Source organism: Dermacentor andersoni, unplaced genomic scaffold, assembly GCF_023375885.2.
Source record: "Dermacentor andersoni unplaced genomic scaffold, qqDerAnde1_hic_scaffold ctg00000240.1, whole genome shotgun sequence".
Taxonomy (NCBI): Eukaryota; Metazoa; Arthropoda; class Arachnida; order Ixodida; family Ixodidae; genus Dermacentor; species Dermacentor andersoni.
Window position 1 is genome coordinate 10,871 of NW_027314935.1, and position 8,381 is coordinate 19,251.

General features: G+C 42.2%; 1 long non-coding RNA gene across 1 annotated transcript; it reads left to right on the plus strand.

Annotated features, from left to right (window-relative positions):
* Nucleotides 1-353: 353 nt before the first annotated feature.
* On the plus strand, nt 354-7,573 carry LOC126526042 (uncharacterized). The gene is made up of 4 exons (XR_007598442.3): nt 354-805; nt 1,796-1,900; nt 4,568-4,712; nt 7,461-7,573. It is a non-coding gene; the product is annotated as an uncharacterized lncRNA (long non-coding RNA).
* The last annotated feature ends 808 nt before the right edge of the window (nt 7,574-8,381 follow it).

Here is an 8,381-nt window from a genome sequence, read left to right on the forward strand (position 1 = left end):
TTCGTATTAATAATTTTACATAACCTTAAAATGACCTCTGTCAATTTTTAATCAAATATTGATCAGGAACTACAGAATTTTCGACTACAGGGCGTCACACTAGAGAGAACAGAACGACAGTCACAACGTCCCAAAATACGACAGACTGAAAATTTGCTGTTGTGTTTTTCAAGTGGGTGAGACGTCTATACGGCGTATACGCAGATTGCTGTCCTCTCTATTAAAAGCAACGTTGCTGAAACACGTCGTACAAGACGCTGTACGACTCGCATAACATCGAAATACAACGCCGTCACCATCCATGAGATCACCGAAAGCACTGTCGCTTTCGGTGGCGGCCTACAGATGGCAGCACTGGTAGCGCCGGTAAAGTTACAGGTGATATTATTTTGCCGTCCTCAGTTGTCGCCACATGTGAGTGCTTGCTGCATTGACGCCGTCCGATGTAGTTGTTTAATCGTGTGTACGCTGTGCCGAGAGAAATTGTGGTGCATTTTGTATGCATTGAGAATCACAAAACCCCTGGGACCGCGTAATGTAGCCCGCAGTATCCTTCGTGTGGTGCGCCGATGTCGAAGATATGACCCTTCGCGCTTCCTTTGTTCCGGGCTCATGAACAGGATCTCCTCCTCTGGCACTGTCGCATCGTATCGCGCTGTACGGAAGAATTTGGTGAAAGTTGTGCTCTTACGTCCTGTAGTTGATCCGCAATTCAACAGTGTGTGCGCCGGAAGGACCGTTGGTGCAGTCGATGCCGCGGCACCTGTGACGCTAAAAGGAGCGTTTTCCGAGTACGCCTAGAAAGGTAAGTCCGGCGCTTGCGCGCATTCTTCCTGTCTATGGTTCGTGAAGTGTGCGTTGTTGTACGTATCGCAAGATCCGTACAACAACCGGATCCGGATTTGTAAAGCAGCAAGAATTATAAATGTGCTTTTCAAATGGTTGTTCTTCATGTCGCAGTGCACATTTAGCAAAAAGTTCCATGGAAATTGCCCTAAAACGTATTCATGTTACCAACAGCTCTATCTGTGGTTTATTTACTTTCACCTATAAAGCACGCTAGCGCGGGTGGTTCTTTGATTTAAATGGGCACAAAAATTCAAGCAAAGAAAGTTACTGTTTGTGTACATAATTTTTCATTAAGAAATGGTATAGTCATTTCTAGAAGTAGTACGTCGATGTGTCGTCGTCACAGCTAACAGCTGCGCGAGATAGCACCCGATTTCTTCGTCGACGCATGGCCAGATTTTTAGCTTGTATGGAAATTCTTCTTTTCATAGTGTGTCGTCAGATGACGTGTATTAGTGTCCTGTGTGTTTTCGTGTACTTGTAAAGGATTCCGATCTAGCAGAGAAGCCGAAATTACATAAGCAATGTTTCTTTTTAATCGAAAAATCTTTCTCTTTTCTGTATTGTCTCTCCAGAAATGAGGTGGTCTGTTGTAATTTTAAGCGCATCGTCCTTTGGGAGCAGTGCTTTGTTGCGCCGCATAGACAAGTTAGGTTTTGGAACGCTTTTCATGTCCTAAGGAATTTTTTGATAGTACAATTCACATTTCACGTTATACAGCTGTACGTTTGTGTGAACCTTTTCATAGTAGATTCATGTTCTCTACAGTTCGATTTACGTGTTATTTAACCGCCTGTGATGTTGCAATCAGATATTTGCACAACCAGTTGCAGCTTCATGTAACTGGTTGTATGAGACTTTTTTCAAAATATGACGTGATCTTTTTATATCACAAGTTTGCAGTTTCAGCAGGGATTACAATAAATAAGTATTTATTATTGTTTAGGGATGGCAAGATTTTGTGAACCAGAGGCACCTCCACATATGCACCTGCGGCACTTCTGCAGCCTCAACAGCACGGAAAAGTACCTGATGTGCATGCTGTGACAAGGTGTGTGCAAAGCAGTTGCTGCCACTTACAAGAGCTGCAGATTTTGTTGGTATCATCCATGTTTGGAAACTCCTGAATTTTTCGTGGGTTTACAAATGTGGGCTCATTTTACAATTTTATTAATGTCATTTTAGAAAGACAATGAAGTTGTGTTGGTTAAGATGTTTTAAAGCTGTTGAGAGATTGACGGTATGACATTGTTAAAATGCATGTAAAAAATTAATTATAATGGTACTTGTACTGCTTTATTATTAGCGATGCAATATCTCTAACGAGAACATCAGAGGGGCACGTGCTGTTAGGAAGTTTAGTCAGATAAATTCCTGAAGCAGCGTAAAGCTCTGTAATCTAAAAAAAAATGTTGTCAGTTACTGGTTTCAAGTTCGCTGCTGCTTTTCGTGCTGCACGACAAGTTAAATAATGGTTGATAATGTGTGTGTGACGTAATAGTTCTGCGCAAACACACGAGGTGGAGAGAAGTAATTAATAAAGGGAAAATCAGACATCCACCCGCTCGTACCATTTGCAACAAAGGAAACCTGTATGTGTTCCTCAAAAGGAAAGCCGCACGGTTGAAGAAAAATTCGTCCTGGTCCGGGACTCGAACCCGGGACTACCGCCTTTCCGAGGCAGCCACTCTACCATCTGAGATAACCAGCTGGCTAGCACATGGCAGGGCGAAGTCGAATTACTTGACAACGCGAAGCAAAAGCAAGGGTTTGACATAATATTTTTTTCTCCTTTATTAATTACTTCTCTACACCTTGCGCATTTCCGCAGAACTATTACGTCAGACCCTTGCCTTTGCTTCATGTTGTCGACAAATTCGACTTGGCCCGGCCATCTGCTAGCCGCCTGGTTATCTTAGATGGTAAAGCGGCTGTCCCGGAAAGGCGGTGGTCCCGGGTTTGAGTCCCAGACCTGGACGGTTTCTTTTTTTCAATTGTGAGGCTTTCCTTTCGAGGAATCCGTACGGGTTTCTTTTGTAGCAATTGCTACGAGCGGGTAGATGTGCGATTTTCCCTTTATTAATAATGTGTGTGTGTATGCAACAATGGGGGTGCTGAGAGCAAGCTTTAAAATAATGTGTGCTATGTCCCCAACAAAGAATTTAGTGTCTGCAGCATTTTTACAAAATATTATGTTCACAGGTTGGCAGGTATGACATAATGTACAACAATAATGTACAACACTTTTGCTGTAGATGCATTTTCATAACGTCCATTTTCTGTCTACTTGAATCGTATATTTAGAATTTGGCCCACCTTCAGTCTGATCAAGTTACATAGGTAGCCCCCTCTGAGTTAAATATAATTAGGAGCTATTGTAGATATGCATGATATACCTACTCACTGTATTGTGACAGATATTTTTAGGGACTGTGTTGTGAGGCATGCTTTACCTGTATGTCTTGCTGCAGCTTGCCCGACAAAAGCATAAATGCTTTGCCCACCTTTATTATGCTTTCATGTAGACTTCTAACATCTGTGCCCACATAGACTCCATGTTCTTAATTACATTTTTCTAAGTATTCACTGTTGTGCATTACATTATTGTGTTACATTACTGTGCATTACATGTTTTTCTTTGTTTTATTTTGGAGGGGGTATTCATTTCTATAATAGTACAGAGAATAGGAGTTCAAAACAAAAAGCCACGAAAGGTGGCTTAAAAGTGTATGAAGCTTGGAATTCTACATTCCATCCCCTAAAGCGCTACCAGTAGTAAAAGATTCCTAATTGTCTTTTTTAGAAGCTAGCTGCCAGATACATAGTCCCATTAGGAGAGTATGTTATTTTTTCTTCTTTGGTCTGACTTGTTTTGTTGAATGTTCTCCTTGTTCAGAATTTGTTTTCTTGCCACCTCATGCAATACTCCAACTGGAGCCTATGAGCTATGTGTATAATAAATAAGTAAATTCCTAAAGCATGCAACAAACCATGCAGCATAGCATTTAAATGTTGCCAGTTTATAATGCTTCTTGAGTGCAGCGCATCATGGAGCTTGAGGCTGATCTCTTCAGATGTAAAACAAATTGCAGGGTATGAAAATGTGGTCCTACAAACTGCTGGTTACGCATGTCAGTCAGCCTGTTGCAGTGGTCACAAGTGAGAATGTAACCAGAAGCTGGGCGTGCTCGGCCATTTTGCATATGGCACAGGATAAAGCTTCACCTCTGCCATTGCTTCTCTTATAATAATGGCCTCCGAGTATACATGCCGAGTTATGCTTCTGGGGACACCTATTAGTTAACCTTATCAGGTAATACCATTAGCCTTATGGGTGCTATAATGTTGCAGTGCCTGAAGGATGGCCAGCATTACAACACATTAAAATTATTGTACAAGTCATGCAATGGTATCGGGATTGGCCCACCAAGTGACAACCTTTAATTACACTATACATGGGATCAGCTCACTCAGTCAGGGAGACATCCATGCATAAGGGGAGGGGTATGGCAAATAGAGGGCGTTCGATTAATCTTTCTCACATAGATAGCTGATACATATAATCTTTCTTAAATTGGATGCTTTGTTGCTCAAAGTGAAGTTACTTATGGGCATAATGTCAGCATTTCGATCCTATTTATGCTTAACGAAAGTTGCTTTGTTCAGTGTCACTTTTTATATTGTTTCGCTTGTGATTCTAAGCTCACTTGTTTTATAGCTGCTGTAGGTATGGCTGGACCTGGAGAAGAAGTGTAAGCAGACCATGCTATGTTGCTGATCTGCGCTGATCTCCACATCCAAGTTGGTCCCGCGACAGTTGGGCACCATTGTGCCTTGCTTCATTGACAAGGCGATATAATATGGTGAGCTTGTACTTCAATATCGGTATTGAAAATTATGTTAAGGAAAAAAGACAAGGATTGGTCTTTATGATAGATACACTCATGTTCTTTCTTTAAGGTGTTCTTTTGACACTGTTCTGCATGGACAAATTTTTAGAGAATTATAACAGTCCTTTATTGCAAAGTGCCATGGCGCTAGTTTATGCGTTAAACTAGCACTCTTTCACCAAAAAAAGCCTTATTTAGCACACAATTCACAAGGAAAGAAAGGAGGCAACAGGACAGAGTGCTACTAACAGTTCAGTATTATTGCTCGCACAGTGATATTGTGCAAAAGGTGAAAGGGGGAGAATAGATCTGAATACATGCTGTTCGCACAGAAACATGGTGAGCGTGACACTTGTTTTACAATGATAAGAAGCAGTCTCACTGTCTAGTAATTCTCTGCATGGGGAGCTAGCGCTAGGTTCCTCGTCATACATATAAGAAAAGCCTCAGATATCTCTCCAGCGCTTTTGTCTTTATATTTTGTCACGATCAAGCAGCTTTCAAACATAGGTGCATGTGCGCCGAAAGCAGTGCACTACCACTGCTAACTGACCCATGCATCAAGTTTGCTTGGTCACGCTGCCAGTCATTTATACATTGGCCGGTTTATCCGATGTAGCCTCTACTGCACGAAATGGTATGTGATAGACACTGCACCTGTGTACTGTACGTGCTTTGTTACATGATTTTTTTTTCAGAGATAGTGATGCAGGCCTTTTCATTATTTACATGCCTACACAACAAACCAAGCCAGCATGAGGCAACTGTTCTCGGCACGAAACAAACTTGATTCGTTAGTTTTCGTTCATTGGTGCGATCACACTAAGGCAGACAAGCTTGTAGGCTGTGCTTCTGCAATTTGTACAGCACACTGACAGCACTGGTGTGGGCCTCATCTGTGGGCTGACTTATGGCACCTTCTACAGCGCAGACCACTTGTGTTGGGCGAGGCACCAATGTTGACGTTTGTTCCCTTGTGCAAAACAGCAGTCCTAGGTTTTGAGTAGTTGTAGGAAGACAAGGTAAACACAACTTCCATGGCTTGAGTGGGCTCATTTCTCTTGGGGCATCTAGCTTTTTTTCTTGCAACTGTGCAGAGGTGCTTCCCTAGAGTCTGTGTGAAAATGGCATAGAGTTGTGCATTCGGGAACTCCTGAACAATGATCTGCTATAGTTAGGGCTTTGCGAAAATGCACTGTCTACCAATTGGTAGAAGGTGCATTATTCAGCCACTGATTTCCTGTTGGCATGCTTGCACTCGTGCTGTCAGTAATTTCTTGGCTTGCCGAATTATCTTGAGGCCCCACGCTGATGATGCTACCGATGTCGTCATGTGCAGACTTTTCAGGATGAGGTTTTTTGCTTTGCAAATGTTGTTGAAAGGTAGTTGGTGCTTACAGGTAGCTATTCTAGATATTAGTGGAATGAATTGGCCCATCTTGCTTCATCAAACATCGTCACGCCGACATCAGTTGCACAAACAAAAAACCTGGCCTACTCGCAGCGTCGTGCACGAAGAAACAAACAAATCAGCTGCTGGATTGTCTTGACATGGCATACTAAGCTGAGACCGGAACTGCTGTAGCTACAAACCAGGCAGAGACGACGATGATGAGCAGGGATTTGCAGTAGCGCCACTTCGTGGGGCAGCAAGGAGGCTCCGTTCAAAACAAAAATGTCGTTCAGCAAGTAGAACCATGCAACGGTCAGAGTCGGTGCATGGTGCTCTCGATCAAGTTGGCTCAAGGAGTGTCCGAAAAATCAGACGAGAGGTTGCAAGGCGACCGAACTTTCGGAAGTTGTTATACATTATGGTCCATGGGGAGAATGGCGGTGCCGTGAAGCAGACCGAGTAATCAAGTCCGAATTTTCGGAGTCCGGAAAATCAGTCGGCGACTGTACCTATACCTATGTGTCTATGTATACCTAGGTGCAACAGTGTTTGCTATGATCTGTGCAAGAATTGCTGTTGCCCGTAGATGCCCAACATGTCGGGTGTCAAGTTGTAAAATACCTTGCAAAAGTGATCTACGGAAAAATACCGCTTCTGCTATATTTCGCTTTTGCAAGAAATTTTGCGGCTGCTGGCACCTACCTTAAAAGGCTTTATATGGTCTTCGCATGGCCAGGGCCTTCTACTTTTGTGAGTTTGCTTATCTCGAAATTTACCCCGGTTTTTATAACTTCAAGTTGGCAGGATCCCTAGTCTCCTTTAACGTGTACCCAATAGACCTTACATAGGGGTTTTGGCATTTCCCTGCCATCTAAATGCAGCCATTGTGGCCGGGATTCAATCCCACGCCCTCTGCCTGAGCAGCGCAATGTCAAAGCCAGTACACTACGGTATTTTGCTGGCAGAAGGGTTTAGTTTCTGAATAATTTATTATCTCAACCTGTCGGTGTTGTTTTTAAAGGTATTTCATGTTTGTATTCTGTTGCTTCAATACTAGTAATTATTGCTAATCAAACGATGTGTCCATCTTTTTCCTATAACACTTGCTTCAATCGCCTGCTAATTATGACAGCTTATTCTCCCACAGTACTCCATGTTCCCTTGAAACATAGGCATTGCATGAAACCACATATTTTTCAATAAGATTTATTCATTATCTCCTATGACCGGAATGCTGAACCTTTCTTATCTGTGGGAACATAGGCGAATTTGCCTAGGTGCCAACCTGTTGCATGAGTCAAGATAAATTATTGGCTTTACTCTTTCAGGTGCCCTGCTCGCTCTCACCCAAGCAACCCACTCCAGCGGTCTTCTCTCGGCAGACTGGATGCATCGAAATACCGTTAGAAGGTCCAATAAACAGTGCTTGGGACATTTATAACATGCTTTTTTTTAAGCCGGATGACTTCAGGCTTAATGAAAGCTCAAGTTGGTGTACAGAAATACCTACGTAAAGTATACTTGTCTTTTTCACTTACAAGTACATGCCAATACTTTGCCTGACATTTTTCACCCCAAAATTACGCTTTACTGTGGATTTGTGAACAAACCATTACAACAAAAAGCACTGCATTAAAACGAGTACAAGTAATCGAACAAATACTAAATCTCCAAGAATTACATTCGCATACTAGTAGTAAATATGAAAATGAGGTACAGTCTTCTTCAGGGTGCATTTTCTTGTAGGTCATACATAGAGAACGTGCTCGTGGGTCATACAAAACTTGTTCATGATGTATCAGATCAGTGTTGGTAGTGCTAATCAATTTATGCCGAAAATTGTGTTTATCTTCGTATCAAGCAATGTACCAGGCAAACCTACATGTGAAAGTGGCATTCTTGTTGCAAACATAATGCAGATCTACTTCTCTTTAATGCTGATCGCAAATACACAAATGTACAAAATAGGTTTAAGAGTAAATTATATTAAGCAACATCAATCCATTCTGAAAGGACCAGGTATGAATGCAGCAAAATATAGGTCTGAACAGGGGCAAACAGGTCTGGGTTAGATAGGACGGGATTAAACGGGTCAGGATTAAACAGGATTTAAACGGGTCAGGATCAAACAGGATTTAAACGGGTCAGGTTTAAACAGGATTTAAACGGGTCAGGTTTAAACAGGAATAAACAGGATTTAAACAGGTCAGGACTGAACAGGATCAAACGGGGTCCCGTTCCATAACCCT